Below are 17857 nucleotides of genomic sequence, written 5' to 3'. Positions count from 1 at the left end.
AAACTTTTATCCTTCATGGACGCCTACTCTGGGTAGAATCAGACACCCATGGCTGAAGAAGATAAAATGAAAACAGCCTTCATGACCGAATCAGGGAACTATTACTACAACATAATGCCCTTTGGTTTACGAAATGCGGGGGCCACTTATCAACGTATGATGAACATAGTCTATGACAAGAAACTACTGGGCGACATCCTAGAAGTTTACATGGATGACATGACCGTAAAATCCCAACAAGAGGTGGATCATGCCGCCCATCTCAAAAGAGTGTTCGAGCAAACTCAGAAATACAACATGAGACTCTACCCAGAAATATGCACCTTCAGAGTCCAAGTGGGTAAGTTCCTTGGCTTCTATCTGACAGAAAGTGGAATCAAAGAAAACCCAGATGAATGCCGAGAATTTACTGAGCTTCCAACAGCCCACTCCAAGAAGTACATCCAAACGCTCAACGGAATGCTGACCACTCTCTCTAGGTTCGTGGCCAAATCCGCTCAACACGCATTTCCTTTCTTCAAACTCTTGAGGAAAGAAACGAAGTTCGAATGGACAGATGAGTGCGAAACCGCCTTGAAGCACCTCAAAGAAACGCTCTCTGCGCCACCAGTACTATCGCGACCAGATCAAGGTGAAGTACTATACCTATACCTCTCTGTTTCCTCTGACGCGGTAAGCGCCGTCCTCATTAGAGAAATGGCAGAGGGGCAGAAACCGGTATACTTCACCAGCAAAGCATTGTTGGGCCCTCGCACTCCTCACCGCAACCAGAAGACTAAGACAGTACTTCTTAGCACACACGGTGATAGTCCGGACGGACCAACCCATCAGACAAATCTTGGGTCGCCCAGACGTTGCTGGTCGGATGATGAAATGGTCGCTCGAACTATCCGAGTTCGACATACATTACGAATCTAGAAGGGCACTGAAGGCGCAAGTGTTCGCCAACTTTCTCGCCGAGATGACTTTCCCAACTGAGGAAAGCTCTGAAGAATGGACCGTCTTCGAAGATGGATCATCCAACTCTAAGGGATGCGGAGCCAGAATAATCATAGAAGACAACAAAGGTATCGTTGTCGAAATTTCGCTCGCTTTATCTTTCCCTGTTACCAATAACACTGCAGAGTATGAAGCCTTCCTGGCTGGCTTGCAAACCGCCAAATACATGGGGGCCAAAAAGGTGAAAATCTTTACCGACTCACAACTAGTGGCTTCCCAAGTCACAGGAGAGTTCCAAGTAAAGGAAGACCACCTCCAAAGATACGTCCAGTTAGTACTAGAGAAAATGAAAGAATTCGAAGTCGTCGAAGTAACTCACATTCCCCGCGAACAGAATACTCGGGCAGACATTCTTTCAAAACTCGCAAGTACGTGAACTGCGAACGGAAACAAAATAGTAATACAAGAGGTCCTCGGCGAGCCAAGCATCCGGAACATTGAAACTCCGTATCAAGAGATCAACTCGATCATCGCGATGCAAGACTGGAGAGGACCCATATCTCGATACATAGATAATGGCGAACTCCTTACCGACCCGCAAGAAAGAACAAGGTTGAAAAGAAGAGCCTGCTCATTCACTCTGGTTGAAGGAGCCTTAGACAAAAGCGGTTTCATCACTCCGCTGATTAAGTGCCTACGACCAAACGAGACCCAAAAAGTCCTTGCTGACGTCCACGACGGCATCTGCGGACAACACCTTGGTGCAAAAGCTCTCGCAAAAAAGGTCCTACGAGCAGGTTACTACTGGCCTACTATGCTAAAGGACGCCCAAGATTAGGTGAACCTCTGCGATAAATGCCAGCGACACATGCACCTAGCACCCCCTGCTGAGATGACGTCCTTGGTTTCCCCTTGGCCTTTTGCATGGAGGGGCATCGACCTTTTGGGACCATTCCCCAAAGCCTCTGGGCAGCTCAAATACTTGGTCGTCGCAATCGACTACTCAACCAAATGGATCGAAGCAGAACCATTGGCCAAGATCACGGCCAAAAACGTACTCCGTTTCTTCAAAAGGAACATATTAGCAAGATTTGGAGTACTAGCATTGGTGATATCCGACAATGGTACACAGTTCACGGACCAAAGGTTCCAGGACTACCTAGGGAATATCGGCATCAAACAAAGCTTCACCTCCGTCGAACATCCTCAAGCCAATGGCCTCGCCGAGGCCACTAACCGAGTCATTCTACGAGGAATACGGAGAAGGCTAGAACACTCCAAAACCCAGTTGGTGGAGGAATTACACGCAGTCCTCTGGGCCTACATAACTACTCCCCATTCTACAACTGGCGAGTCACCCTTTCGACTAACGTATGGGACAGAAGCGGTCTTGCCCATTGAGTTAACTGAGCTCACATGGCGCACTGACTACAACACTGACTTCCCCACCATCACAGCGAATCTAAGTGAAGAGCTCGAATTTGTCGACAAAGTCAGAATTGGGGCGACCTTACGAGAAGCAGCTCTAAAACAAAAAATAGCCGTTAGACACAGAAAAAAGGTCAAAAGAAGGGAATTCGAAGTAGGCGATCTCGTCCTCCGGCGAAACCAGAAGGATTCCGAAGAAGGGAAACTCGCCGCCAACTGGGATGGTCCCTTCAGGATCCGGATGAAGACCGGGACGGGAGCTTACGGACTCGAAGACCTCCATCAAAATGCAATTCCAAGAACTTAAAATGCAGAAAAACTCAAAAAGTATTACACTTAGATGGCAAACAACGCCAACTTACTCTAATGTACATACTTAGTTCTACAAAACGAACTCACAGCTCCCCGTCGAGCAAATAAACGGAAGAGGAAAGTCGTGCCACTCCGAATCCAAAAAGAAAAAGGATGGGAAGAATTTACACACAAATTCTCTTACTCCTCAGTATGTGCGCTTACCGCTGCGACATCACTGCTCGACATATTAGGTAGAACCCCAGCTCGTGATGGGTGTTTCACGCCTCAGTGTGTTAAACTTAGAAAAATTCTCTCGTTCATCCGCTATTACACGTCCATAACTTTGGACAAACATTCAGATAAACAATCTCTTGGATGTGCAATACTTCTAACTAATACTCAACGTAAACAGTTAGAAACCTCCCGCCGAGTTCTTCCATGCAAAATAACGCAAAGGTAAAACTTTTCAAACAAAGCAACTTACTACCTAGGAAAGGGAAAGGCAAACTTTGATTTCACCAAGTCAAAGAAACAAAAAGCTAGGCGGGTAAACTAAACTCTCCAGTCATTAAGTCACTTGGTCGAAATAATGACTGCGAGGGTAGTCCGCCCCACCACAGAAAAGCAAAACTCCGGTTTTAAAACCTCGCATTTCAAAAGAGAGCAACTTCACAAAGTTGAACAAACGAGCATACGAATTATTACACTCTTTCAAAACACAAGATAGATAATTTGCTCTCAACAAATACTTCAAACAGTATCAAAAAGCCTCACACATCGAGCATGCAAAATCAAAACATTATGCCAAGTAAATCATGCATTTCGGAAGCAAATGTTAAAAAAGCAGGAAATATACGAGCCACAAAGGGCCGTATAATGTCAGAGTCACAAAGGCCGGTTAAACAAAACCAAAAAATATATTACAGGGCAACACAAAGCCTGGGCTTTTCAGACATGGCCATCATCATCTTAATCAACAATTTCACCGTTCCGCACGTACTTCAAGAAGTTAAGCCCGTCCTCATGGAACTGCACGCCGGGGTTCACCACCTTGAGTTGCTCTATAGCATTCTCAAAACCTTGACGCACAGGGCCTACAAGGTTCCTCTCTAACTCCTCGAGCCTGTAGACCAACGCAGGACGAACCAACACCGTCGTATCCTCGGTCTCATCTTCACCAGGCTGGGTGGCATCACGGAGAGCATCTTTCAGGGCTCTTTTCTCTACGGCGTACTTGGCACGAACCTCAGTCAGCTCACATCGGCATCGGGACCCCATTTCTGCTTTCTCCTCCAAGAAGGCCATCAACTTGTCCTTTTCAGAAGTGCTCGCTTTCATAGCAGCCACCGCCGCCTCGAGTTCAGCTATCCTCTTGGCCGTTGTCTCCCGCTCGCGGGCAAGGGCATCTGCTCAGACAGCTTCCTCCATAGACGAATTGTTGAGAAAGACGGCAACCTCCAAGGCTCGCATGGCACCAACGACCCCCTCGATTACAGCACGAGCTCAACCTGCGGTCCCCAAGTCACGAATGGCCTTCAGCTCAGAATCTCCGAGATACAATGAAGCCTGAGGACCAAAGAGATCCGACTGAGACCACACCTTCGAAAGTTGGAACAAGCCTTCGTCCGCAGAAGGGACACCCCAGGAAGGAGCGACCCCCTGCACCTGGACTTGCTTGCCTTTGTCCAGAGCAGTAGTCCTCTTCCTCTTCAAAGGAACTTCCTCTTCCTCCCCTTGTTCATCAGTCAAACAAACGGAGAACCAGGCGTCCGCTATCCTCTCCTGTTGCTCATCTCTTTTCCTGCTACCACTACCTTGCCCGGTGACTTTCTGGTTGGCCTTGTTCACCAGGGAACGGATATGAGACATCTTTCCTGCACGTGAAAAACAAGGATAAATCATTAAATCAGAAAAAATCAAGCAGACGGAGAGGTAAAGAAAAGCACACCACCAGCATACCCAGAAGAGTCAAAGGAGCCTTGGAGAACACCAAAGAGTAAGTGTCGATCAAACGAGGTTTGGTAACCAGATTCCCCCGCGAGTCCAACATAGGGCTACCATCCTCGGCGACCACCTCAGACCAAGAAAAGGACCTCACAAACTCAATAATCCTCGCAAGACTCGTCTGGTCTCGATCAATCAACCTATCGGGATCACGTCGATACATGGCATGATCGTGTTTAAAATGGTCACGACCCCAACATAAAGGGAAACGGGGGACCCGAGTCAACGTGACATCGACCCCCTGTCTATCACGTTCTACCACTTTCAGAACGCTGCTAATGGCCACCTCAGTTTTGGGTCTCACCAGGAAGAACCCCTCAAAAAACCCGGCGACACCGCTACCATAGGCCTCAAAGAGGATCATGCACTAGCGGAACGACACCCAGTTGAAGCCGCCATCTTTGTCGAGATCTCGCTGGACAGTGAAAATAGCAAAGAAAAGATCTTTGGAGACATGAAGCCGAAGGTAACGACACACCGATTCAAAAGCCATCATATAGGCGAAACTATCGGACCTCAACGGCGAAGGACACACTTCCAACCACTCCAGAACACTGATCTGGAAGGAGGAAAAGGGAAGCCTGAAACCCACTTCCTTAAAAGTTGCTTCATACATTGGAAAATGGTCTCTTGGGAAAGGCGAGCATATTCGGTCTGCAGTTTTGGGGAGAAGGATCTCCCAATCTTCTCTCCTTTCTATCGGACAGCGCGGGACTATTCCAGCACCACCCACCACAAATTGGGACGCCGCCCCTAAGATACCCTCGCTTACCCAAGAACCAGCGGACATTGCTCCTTTACCCCTTCCTAAGTTTCTCGCCTCGGTCAAACCTGGCATGAGAAAAACATGGAGAAAGTCACTATTGTCTCCTCCGAAACTAAGAGGTTCAATCAAAAGGAAAAATTCTAGAGGGTCCGGGAACACTCTAAACAGTGAAAAAGCCTACGCTACGGCTAACCCTAACCCTAGAAGCATAAGCTTGTCGCCAATGTATCTCTAGAATACTAAATTGAAAACAGACAACATATCTACATAATCTTTTGATGCACGGTGGAAACCGCCACAACCAACGGCGGAAACCACCGAGTCAAACCTACGTCTACCCTAGAAGCATGCATTCCTACAGTTTCTAAAAAGAACAGAAACTAAAAATGCAGAAGTAAAAGAGACAAGTCAACAGAACTCTACCTGTGAAGAAGAAGAGCCTGAAGTTGCGATTGAAAGGCGATAACTCGGAAAAACTTTGCTTTTGGAAACTGTGGAAAATCTTTAAGTCTCTGAGAAGTTTGAAACGTAGTGACTTTCTAAACAACAGTGGAACTATTTATACTCGTTTCACAAACCACCCAAAAGCCACGAAGTTTATCCAGTGCGTCCCTTCACCCTCGGCTCTTCCTCTAAGGCACCGCTTCTACGGTCCAGATTCAATCAACCATTTTCATCCGAGGGTTCTGATCCTTCACTACGGTTCTCCAAACGTCAGGATTCAATCAACGGTGATGATGACACCTCGGGAGTTCAAACCGAGAACATGCTGGAAACTGTAGGTACTCAAGTGCTACTAATAGCTTTCACACGTGCCACTCAGAAATCAAAGGTCATGTCTCCTCAACCTCTCACTCGAGACGTTGGCATTAATTACGGAATGACATCCGACCAAACTTCCTGGCGAGGGAATCTTTTCATCCGATCTTATAAGACCGGATGCATACACGCGGACTTCGCCACACTTTCAGGCGAACTTACTTCGTTAGAGGGAGAGCTAAACACGTCGAGATAGGCGAGCCTATTCAACCCATACTCTCGGCGCTCTCATCTACCTCGCAAATGATTCTTCAAGTCAGGGCATACATGGGTTCGGCGAATGAGATCCTTCTCATCCTCGGGCAAGGGGATACATACAAACTGAACTTACCTCAAGGTCGGCTTCAAACGAGCAGGACACCCACACTTAAGTCATCACTCTTCGTCAAGAGCAACGACTTGGGGGGCTACTATTCTGGACAGGCCAAAAGGATTATTGGCCCATTTGCTTAGGGCCAATACCTTCCAAAGCCCAAACTCCACGTTTGGCATTATTGCTCACAACTTACCCCCTCACCAAGAGGGGGTGCACGAAGCAAACAAGACCGGTTCAAATGAACTCCAACGTCTCTCTTGCACGTTCTGCACGTTCCTGCAATAAAATCTCTGGTGGTTACACTTCCTACGATTTCGTAACTGCCAGAGCCAGGTATGCCTCTTCAACGGCTCGACGGCTCTCCACATCTATAAATAGGGGACTCAATGCAGTTCCCAAGGTATAATTATTTTCTTCCTCTAAACCCTCACTCTCTGATCTCTACTGACTTGAGCGTCGGAGTGCCTGTAGGTACACACCCCCCATCCGCTCCAAGAAGCATTCTGACGTATTCCACCACCGTCACTACCACCGCATTCAAAGCATCGACAGTCTCCTTCTGATCAGGTACGATCATTAACACTTACAAGAAATCTCTTCAGCACAAGGTGTATCAAAGATACCACGAAGAATTTACAATGGCAATACCTGAATATAGATACAGATTAGCCGATGCCCAAACATAAAAGTAGGCTCGACCACCACATACATATACCAAAAACAAAACGGACTTTCTTGGCTTGAAGCCACCATAAAGAATAAGACTTAACCTTTTTCAATAATTGAAACATACTATTTTCTTTTTGCTTAAATAACTTGATGTTACGTTCATTCCACACAATCCAAGCACACAGTAATCAAATTAACCGAAGAAAAGACCGTCGCGATTTTAGACCACCTGTGTAATAAATAAACTGCTGAAAGTGATCTTTAATCACCTGAGAATCTGCACTATCAAAACTGATCCACGACCGCACTATTTGCCACGTAATACAAAATGGGCTACACGAGAGGAACAAATGTTGATCTTAGTGTTCTTTCTCAAAAAGAAAAGTCTGACAATTCAGATAATTCTGAGGACGCAGATAATAATGATTATGATAATATTGGTAATATATATCAATTAGCTGCTATGTTTGCTAATCAAGATATTAACAGTAATGGAGCTGATATTAATTCAATTTATGCCAAAAAATCTGTTGATAAATATTATTATGAGAAGCCTTCGCCTCAAAATTTACTTTATGAAGAAAATGGTTTCTCTCAAAATTCTTATTCAGGAAGATCCATTTATGAATGGAACATTGATGGCCTTAATGATAAACAAATTGTTGATGTGACTCAGAAACTGCTTATATATTCTACAATTTGTAAACAACAAGGCAATTCTGATAGTGCCATAGCTGTCATTATAACAACAAAGGAAAGAAATTTGTTAAAATTGAAACTACTACTAGTAGTAGTCCCGTTGCTATTAATAGTACAGGAGAAGAAGATGCAGTTTATACACTGTGTTTATCTATTTTACAAAATTATGTTGGAACTAGTATTCCTGTAGGAGAAAGAATTGCCACTTTGCTCCAAAATCTTTGATGTCCTTCTTTGACTCATTTCAGATGGTATAAAGATACCTTTTTGTCAAGACTTTTTATGTTAAAAAATTCTAATTCTGACCATTGGAAAGCCAAATTTGTGGATGGTTTACCTCATCTTTTTGCTGAAAGAATTAGGCAAACCTTAAGAAATAAAAACGATGATTTAAATATTAATTATTCTAATCTAACCTATGGCCAGATTATTAATACCTGTATACAGGAAGGTTTAGTTTTATGTAATGACATAAAACTCAAAAACCAATTGAAAAAACAGAAGTTAACTGAAAAACACCAACTTGGTGAGTTTTGTGAGCAATTTGCTTTTGATATTGGAAAACCTCCTGTTGATAAAACTAAGAAGAAAGGAAATCCTTTTAAAGATAAAACTTATAAAAGTCAGAGAAATTCTCACAAGTATTCAAATAAGAAAAAGAGTAGAAAAGATATTCTAAAAATAGACCAAGAGAAAAAATTCCTAAATCTGATAGGAAAAGGAAAGGTAATAAGCTTAATATTACTTGCCACAAATGTGGAAAAGTTGGACATTATGCTAACCAATGTTGGACTAAAAAGGCCCTAAATGAAATTGAGGATGAAAATCTTCGTACCCAATTACAAAGGTTCTTTTAATTAATTCTGACTCTGAATCGGATATTTATGATGATAAGTTATTAACGAATCCTCTTCAGATGAAGATAAATTTTCTTCAGACAATAAGAATTGTCAATGTAATGATGAAATTGATTACTGAAAATCAATTGTCGAAATGAATGGTCTAAATGTTCTTACAGCCGAACATGATGAAGCTTTAAAAGGTTTAGAATTAATCTATTTCAGATAATAATCTGAAAAGAAAAATGATAGAATTTCTCATAAAAGACAATTCTAAAAATGAAGGTCCTCAAATTATAGAAGCTCCTTATAAAATCAGTGAAGTCTTATCCAGATTTCACGAATCCAATATTATATATATATATATATATATAATGAAACCTGATTCTCCATTTGTTTATTTCCGTTAGTAACAACACACAGAAGCCTAATTATTTTTCTTAATGCTAGCGACACCTCCTGTTTTACTCTTTTTGATCATATTTTCTCTTGCTTTCATTACTTTCCTTGTGCCATATGTCCCTAAAATCGTGTCACGAAAAAACCATCGTGACTCTTTTTAACAAATGTCGAATGAACCTCATCCTGTGCTCCAAATCGTGACACGTTTTCAATAATCGTGACACGGTTTTGCTTTCTTCAAAATCTTCTATTTTTTTTTCCTTTTCTTGCTTCTTGCGCTTGATTGTGAACTCAAAAATATCATAGAAAGTCTCTAAAAATGTGGAATGACAGACTGTCATCATTTAATGATGTGAATATGATGAATAATTGTTAAATTATTTGACGAGGTGTAAATGATGAATTATTTGTCAAATTGAAATTGTGAATTATTTATTGATGTGAGATTGATGTGATGATTGAAGATGATTATAATTATATATGATGATGTGATTAAATGAAGTTGTATTGTATGATGAAGTGATTATATAATGATCTGAATATATGAAGTTATGTTATATAATGAAGTGATTATATAAAGTTGCAATTAAATAAAGATGTATTTTATAATGAATTGATTATATGATGATGTGTTGATTTGATGATGCGTAACTGTCGAGTCGAGTTTATCCATTGTTGATGTCTTATATGGTGTCCATGCATTCATAGTTAGTCATATTTGATGCTGTGTATTTCTCGTTGTGGGATTAATCAGTAATATACCTCTGATATCCAATTATTTGACGATGTCGGATGACACAGTAACATACATCTGATATCCAAAACCTAATACCACATGCATATAGAGTCGAGTTAGGCGTATTCCATACATATTTGCATGTGTACGTGAAGATGATATATGTGAAGATGTGTTATGTGGAGATGTTCCTATCTGAAGATGTGATAATTGTTGATGAGTTCCGTGATAGTAATGTGTGAATGATGTATACTTTGTTAAAAGTCAATTTGATGTCTTTAATTGTCGTTGATGTCAGAATATGCTTATATGATGTTAGTTGAGACTTGCTAACCTTATGACATGAATATATAAGCATATGCAAAGTATGAATGTTGTTTATTTGTGATGAATACATATGTTTGTATTTTCCTTTGTGTTGAATATTTCTTACCCTTTTATTGTGGATATGTCACCTACACTCTTGGGGGTGTAGATTTGCAGGAAGAGGAAACCTAGTAGATGTGAGTCTCTGAGGATAGCTTTGGGGCCTACTCACTTCATTTTATTGCTTTGGGAGTCTGTCGTGTCGAAGCCCTAATTTGTGGCAGTAGGATTTTCGGGGATTTTATCTTTATTATTTTTAGACTTTGTTAAGATTCCTTTGAATCCCGTTTTTGATGTTGAAAACTGTGATGTACTTTTATAGTGTTTTTAATGACTATTTCGTTGCGACGTTTCTTATGATTTGAGAACATACACTTTGTTTTGATGAGATACGTGACATCCTTGGGTGTCACAACTAACGGAGCGGAATGGAACGGAACAGAACGGAATGGAACAGTGATACCATTCCACTGTTTGGATATTTTATGATGGAATGGAGCTAATTTTTCACTCCATTGTTTGGAAAGTCGACGGAACGGAATGAGTTATAACTTTTTTATCCCAGTTTTATCCTTTTATTTAAAAAAAAATACATCAATAGGTGGAATAAAAACTAATAACAATTTAAAAAAAACCTTTAACATCTTCATAGTTGATATGTAAAAGTTCTTGCAGAAATTTTGACGAAAGGCTGCAAGTGCAACAATTTAAATCCCTAATATTTATACAGATCCAAGAATAAAATCAACCTTAATCATGAACTCATAAATAAAATCATGGAAATAACAATTTAAAAAAAAAAAAAAAAACCTTTAACATCTTCATAGTTGATTTGTAAAAGTTCTTGCAGAAATTTTGACGAAAGGCTGCAAGTGCAACAATTTAAATCCCTAATGTTTATACAGATCCAAGAATAAAATCAACCTTAATCATGAACTCATAAATAAAATCATGGAATTGTGAAACATGGATACCAGTTTATGCATTCAAGATATAAAATATATGCATTAATTTAGGATATATTATTTGCATTTGAAACATGCCTATATTATTGAGTGCATCATTTCAGGATATGATAACATATGAGATTTGTAAACAAGCCTAAATTATTTCTAACAAGAAGTCTAAATTGTTTCTTCAGAAACTATTTAAGGCTGGGTGCATCCAGAAAACAATTTGAATAACAAGCATATTATTTTGATAGAGTAAAAGTAGTATCGATCATCTTTAGGACAAATGTTTACTCTATAGCTAATTAGGTTAACTCCAAATATTCATTGCACATTCTTCACTTGATGCTTCTGTCTTAGGTAAAGATTCCTTACATACTTTTCCACTATTTCTAGTTGTTAGTTCAATCATAATGTTTCCCTTCCTATTACTAGTAATATTGAATCATGGTGATTAGATTCAGGTGCAAATGATCATGTTTGTACATCTATCACTTAGTTTAGTACCTTTTATAAGATTAAGCCTATAAATGTTCAATTACCAAATGGTTAATGTGTTTATTCACAAATTTAAATGATAGGATTCCAAATCATATGTTGAGGATTCCAAATCTAAATGATAGGACCCGTGTGTTAATTGATTTCCCTTCAAATGTAAAAGCTATTGGCAGAAAATAGGTTTACAAAATTAAACATAAGGTTGATTGTTATGTGAAATGTTTCAATTCTAGATTGGTAGCAAAGGGTTACAATTAGATTGAAGGATTGGACTATTTTGATAGTTTTCAACAGTTTCCAAGTTAATTACTATCAGGATCTTTGTCTGAATGAACTTTCCAGATTCAAAGCTTCTCTTCATAATTATTTCAAAATATAGGACATTGGCACTTTAAAATACTTCCTGGGATTAGAATTTGCTAGACCCAAACAAGGAATCTCTCTCTGTCAACACAAGTATTATTTGGATTTATTGTGTGATAGTGAGCATTTGAACTGCAAGCCTATTAACACACCCCTGATACTTCCATCAAAATTCATTCAGATAACGGGACAATTTTTTCTTCTAATATTCAATCATATTAGAGGTTGATTAGTCATTTATTATATACATCAACACACTTCTAGACATCACCTTGATTGTATAAGAACTTAGATAGTTTCTTTCTACTCCTAGACAAGTTCATTTTAATGCTTCCTGCAGAGTTCCCAGGTAACTAAAACAAGCCCATGCATGTCCTATCTTATTTACCATATCTTCTTCTCTTCAATTTCAAGAGTTTTCAGAGGCTGCTGATTGTAGAGATACAAATGGGACATATGTCTACTCAACTTGCAAACTTGACAAGAACGGTATTTTCTGGAACAACACTTGATAATCTTGGGAACTAAATTTGCAAGATGGTGGAAGTGGTTAAGGAAGAAGCATCAGATGAAAAGGTGATAATCCTAGGAACAAAACTTGCAAGATGATAGAAGTGGTTAAGGAAGGAGCAACAACTAAAAAGGGATTGAAGGGAGAAAATTCTTTGAAGGACGAGAGCAAGGAGGAAGAAAAATTGCAGCCACTATAGTTAATCTCCTGGCGTAGCTTAAGGTAAATCATCCGATCAGAGAAATGTTTGAAGAAGATCCGTGTTGCGTAAAATTTATGACATACCTGTTACTACTAAATGGTAAACCATTAGAAGATGAAATAGTAGCTATTACCAAAAGGTTACATACTGATTTTGACGACAAGCCTCCAATGAAGATGGAAGATTCAGGATGTTTGAACATACCTGTTACCATTAAGGATTTTTATTTGGGGGAAGTGATATGCGACCTGGGATCAAGCGCAAACATGATGTCATTTTTTCTCTTTAAGATGATTGGAGGGTTAGAACTTGATCCATGTAGGCCGTTTGGACAGTTCAAGCAAATGCTCTGAGGGAGTCACAAAGAATGTGCATATTAATGTGGATGGATTCACTTTCCCTATCGAAGTAGTAGTCATGGAGATGGAAGACATTGAGAAATTTCAGATGATTTTGGGAAAACCCTTTCTCGGCGCAGCATGGGCTATCATCAATGTGGACCAAGGAGAAGTTGTCATTAGATCAGAGCAAAACTTCCTAGCCTACAAAGTCTCCATGCATCACCGGTACCTTAGTAGGTATGCTATGCCTAGAGAAGAAAGGGAAAACCAGACGGTTGAATACTATGATCAAGTAGAATGGTATGTAGAGAAGGAACCAGAAGGACTGGGGCTCCTAAGCGGAACGTAGACATACTCGTCAGACTCGAGACGTAAAAAACGCTTTGAATGGGAGGCAACCCATTATTTTACTTTTTGAAATTTCCCTTTTCAATAAGCTAAGTTAAGATTTCTTGCATGAAACAATTCCTTTCTTTTAATGTTGCTAATGCTCATTATTATATTTAATTTTAATCTTTGCATTACTTATATAACATTTTCTTTACAATAAAAGGCAAGCTTACCCCTGAAGGTCAAGTGCACGATAACTATTGGGGTTTGTTGCGGCAGATACTCACCACAATCACCGTCTCTTTTCTGTATAGCATAAGCGGTGAGAATTTGATGCAAATATTCAATCAATTCTTCTACTTTAATTCTTTCTATATTGAGTGTTCCATATAATGCTATTTTTGCTCAAAATTGCGGCCGTTCTTTATGGACTATCGGTCATGTTATACTACACATGGGACAATTTTTTTTGTACCTTGATCCTTTCAAGCCACCCTTATATTATTATCATCAATTGTGAAACCACTTTGAGCCTCATGCAATATTTTCTTTTCTTGTTACTAAGTGACGAATCATGTCACAAATTTTGAACCTTCATGTAATCTATTTGAATCCTCTTTGAGTTAGATAAAATATTTTTAATAACTTGGTATGATTTAAAACTAAGTATAGAGTTGCTATTTGGAATTAACAACATTTTAAATTTGGAGTGGGGTACGAATAGAACTTATTTATCAAAAATGAAATAAATTAAAAAAATTGTAGAAAAAAACCATCCAAAAGTATGGGTCTACACAAAAAAAAAAACATAAGAAAGGAAAAAAAAAATTAAGAGTAAAATAAAAAAATTTAAAATTTGATCTCTTAAAAAATAAAGTATCTATCCTGAAAAATGAAAAATAAAAAGTTCTACTTAATACCCTTGTTTTGGCTTAACGAAGGAAGGTTATTAATACTTTGTTACGCTTGTAGACATGTGTTGGCTACATTTTGTTAAAACAATAGTTCTAGCAAGATGTCAGACAAGATGTCTTAACATGTTGGTGCGGCATCATAACACGCCTTGTTTCGCTTTCATGGAAATCAATCTAAATCGTGAGGGTTCCTGAATATTCTCTTAATATTTTTTCCACGTGAAGAGTTAACCAAGAAGCATATTTCTTAAAGCAGAGATAGGCGGTGTATACTTAGCGTATTCCTTAAGAATGTTGTTGCAACATTTAAGGAAAGATATGATCTGCTTCAGAATATTTGTGCTGAAATTTCGTGATTCAGCTGATGTCTAGCATGATTTGTGCATCAAGCTCATTCCACAATCAGGCTATATAAAGGAAGACTCAAGACCAAATTAGGGCACTGAAGCCGCATTTTACAAAAGAGTCAATTAAGGCTTTAGCCTGTCTTTGTTATTTGTGAGCCACTCTCATATCATCTTGATATTAGAGTTGGACTTTGTAGTTGATTTCTAAAACTACGAATCTCTCAAAGCTTTTAAGCATGAGTTGATTCTTAGTTTAGGAGATTGTCTCCATTTCTTTTATTGCTCTAAAGACGATCACTGTGACTGTGATTAAGAGGAAGTGAGTAGGGGATCTCATATCTAGGACTAAGAGAGTCTTAGGTAAAAATTGCACGAGTAGTGATTAACTGAGAAGCTAGTAGACTTGGAGTTTTTATGTATGCTTTAAATTAATACTACTATAGTGAATTTCCTTCCTAGCTTGGTAGCCCCCAGACGTAGGTGAAGTTGCACCGAACTGGGTTAACAAACATCTTGTTTCATTTTATTTCTTGTCCATTGCTATTGTTTGTTAATTGTGTTATCACGAAGTCTTGACATCGTGTATAACATCTTTAATGCGTGCTAGAATTACAAACTTCAATGTTTAGTAGGAATCCCTATGTTGAAAATCTAACTCCAAGTTGTTTTATTAGCCTACTTTCCCAAATATATCTTACCTAAACCTAAGCCACGTTAGGATCGAACCAGGTACCACATTATCCCAATTCACAACTCCTGCTACCACCAAGGCACTTATGCTTTTGATGACATGTGATTGCTTCAATGTTATGTATTCAACAAAAATCTTGGGTCTTATTTCTTTCAATCTCAGAATCCCTAAATCATTTCTCACCATCATGCAAGTGAACCTAATAACCATAACCCCTTCCTTTTTGGCGGACCAGATTGATTTTTATGAAAAATTGATCTTCAAGGAATTGAATCAGGTAGCACATGAAAAATTCATTTTCTTAAAAGTCACTAACGTCATTCCAATTCCTTTTTGTTATTATAGCAGTTCCGTTTCATTATTATTTTTTCTTTCAATTACCATATAATGGTTCCTTTTCATATTTTTTCTTTCGATTACCACATAACAGTTTCTTTTTCTACGAAGTCTCCAAACCCTAATACTCAATTTGTCTATTTTACCCTTATTTTTACAACCTAGTTCCAATTTTGTCATCTCACTCACAATAAAATCATATTAAGCCCATCATGTGCATAAGGTAAAGAATGAAAACAAACGTTTCAATAATGTAGAGACAATAAAATTGAATTGATTAAATGGATATATTCAATTTCATAAGAATGAAATATTAGTATTAAAAGAAAACATTCTACTTCAATTTGCAGTTTCAGTTGGCAATACACTACCAACTTTAATTGTTTTTACTTATATATAATAACTCATATTCTATTGGATAATTCCAAATCAAGTAGGGGAGGTTATGCTCATATTTGAGTATACCATTTTGGCTCATATTTGAGTATACCATTTTTAATGTGGATTTTATGTGGGCTACTACACTAGAATTAATCATGGAAAAAAATATCTATAAAAATCTGGAATATTATGTCTCTGATAGACGTTTGGCAAGTGCACCAAATACTATCGAAGTAGTAAAAATATCGATCCCACGAGGACTGTTTTTAACTTCAATAATTCAATCGCGTTATAGAAATAGGATGTGTAAAAGTTATTTTGAGTTGCCACTAGGCAGTAGATTTGGTTTGATTTTATGAAATCAAATAAAAGAAAATAGATTTGATTAAGAAAATATGGAGAGAGATGAGATCAGATCCTTCGAATCCTCTAAGTTCCCCTAATTGGTATACCGCACCTATTTGTTATGAATCTTCTTCTAATTTACGATGATTAACAAAATAGCTCTAATCAATCCCTTGAATTAGAACCCTCTTCTCAAACTACAGCCCCCAATCCCTTGGGTGGTCTAATAATTCTTGAAGGTTATACCGAACGTTAACCTATTATCACTAACAAACGATTATCTATTCCTAGACTAACCCTGTTTATTAGAACAATTCAATTAGGTCTAAGTCGAAAGCCATGGTCAGTGGTCATTCGTTCTCACAAAATCAGGTTATATGTGATCAAGATATAAAAAGCATTAAGAACACTTGAATTGAATAAACTAGAATTGAATTCATAAACAAAATAGAGTTTCACAGCAACATGTGTCAATTAGGGTTACAAAGATTCATCTCGGATCTAATCTCTAAGATATTTAGCTACTCATAATCGAGTTTACAAATAGCATAATCAATGATTAAAGTAAAACATACATGAATTGGTAAAAGGTTGAAAAAATCGTCCTTCTAGCCATCTCTGATGTCTCAAAATCGCACTTTGCTCTCCAAAATCGTAACCCTGGTTCTTCAGTTTGAGTGCAGTATTTATTGAAGTTTTGGGCCTGACCCAGCAAAATCGTGTCGCACCTTGTTAATTGGCGTGCCGCGATTCCCTTCAAACAGAGATGTTGTAATTTCCTTTCCAAAATCGCAGCACGGCTTAATGAATGGCGTAGCACGATTTGGCCTGGCATAACTTCAGTTTTTCATCTTTTTGCACTCCAGAATAGTATAAATTGCATGAGAACTCTATCAAAATGTCACAATAAGTCCTAAAAATTACGTAATGACAGGATGTCATCAGTCTCCTTGAAAAAAAATATCTATAAGGACACTAGATCAACTGTCAAAGATAACTTCAATTCTCGCTTGAAAGATTCAAAATGATATAACCTCCAAAAACGACCATCTAAAGACCGCTAGATCTAAAATAGGGATGGGAATAGGTCAGGCCGGCCTACAGGGGCCTATGACCTAGCCTACGACAGGCCAAGCCAAGTTAAGCTTTTTTCTTAAATAGTGAAGGCTATGTTTTTCTTGAAGCCTATTTCGGTTAAAAGGTCAGACCACATGCCATTCAAAAAGCCTCTTAAGCTTATTAGGTCGACCTATTTAAGTAAATATGAATAATATTATATTTTGTACTTTTAGTTAAAGTATAAATTTGTTAACTTTTTCAGTAATTTAACCTTTTTAGTATATATTAATTTTTTGCATATATAAATGTATT

This window comes from Medicago sativa, chromosome 6 (genome assembly GCF_051527215.1).
Source record: "Medicago sativa cultivar Bolivia chromosome 6, Bolivia_mono, whole genome shotgun sequence".
In the NCBI taxonomy this organism is placed as follows: domain Eukaryota; kingdom Viridiplantae; phylum Streptophyta; class Magnoliopsida; order Fabales; family Fabaceae; genus Medicago; species Medicago sativa.
Note: the sequence above shows the minus strand (reverse complement) of the source record.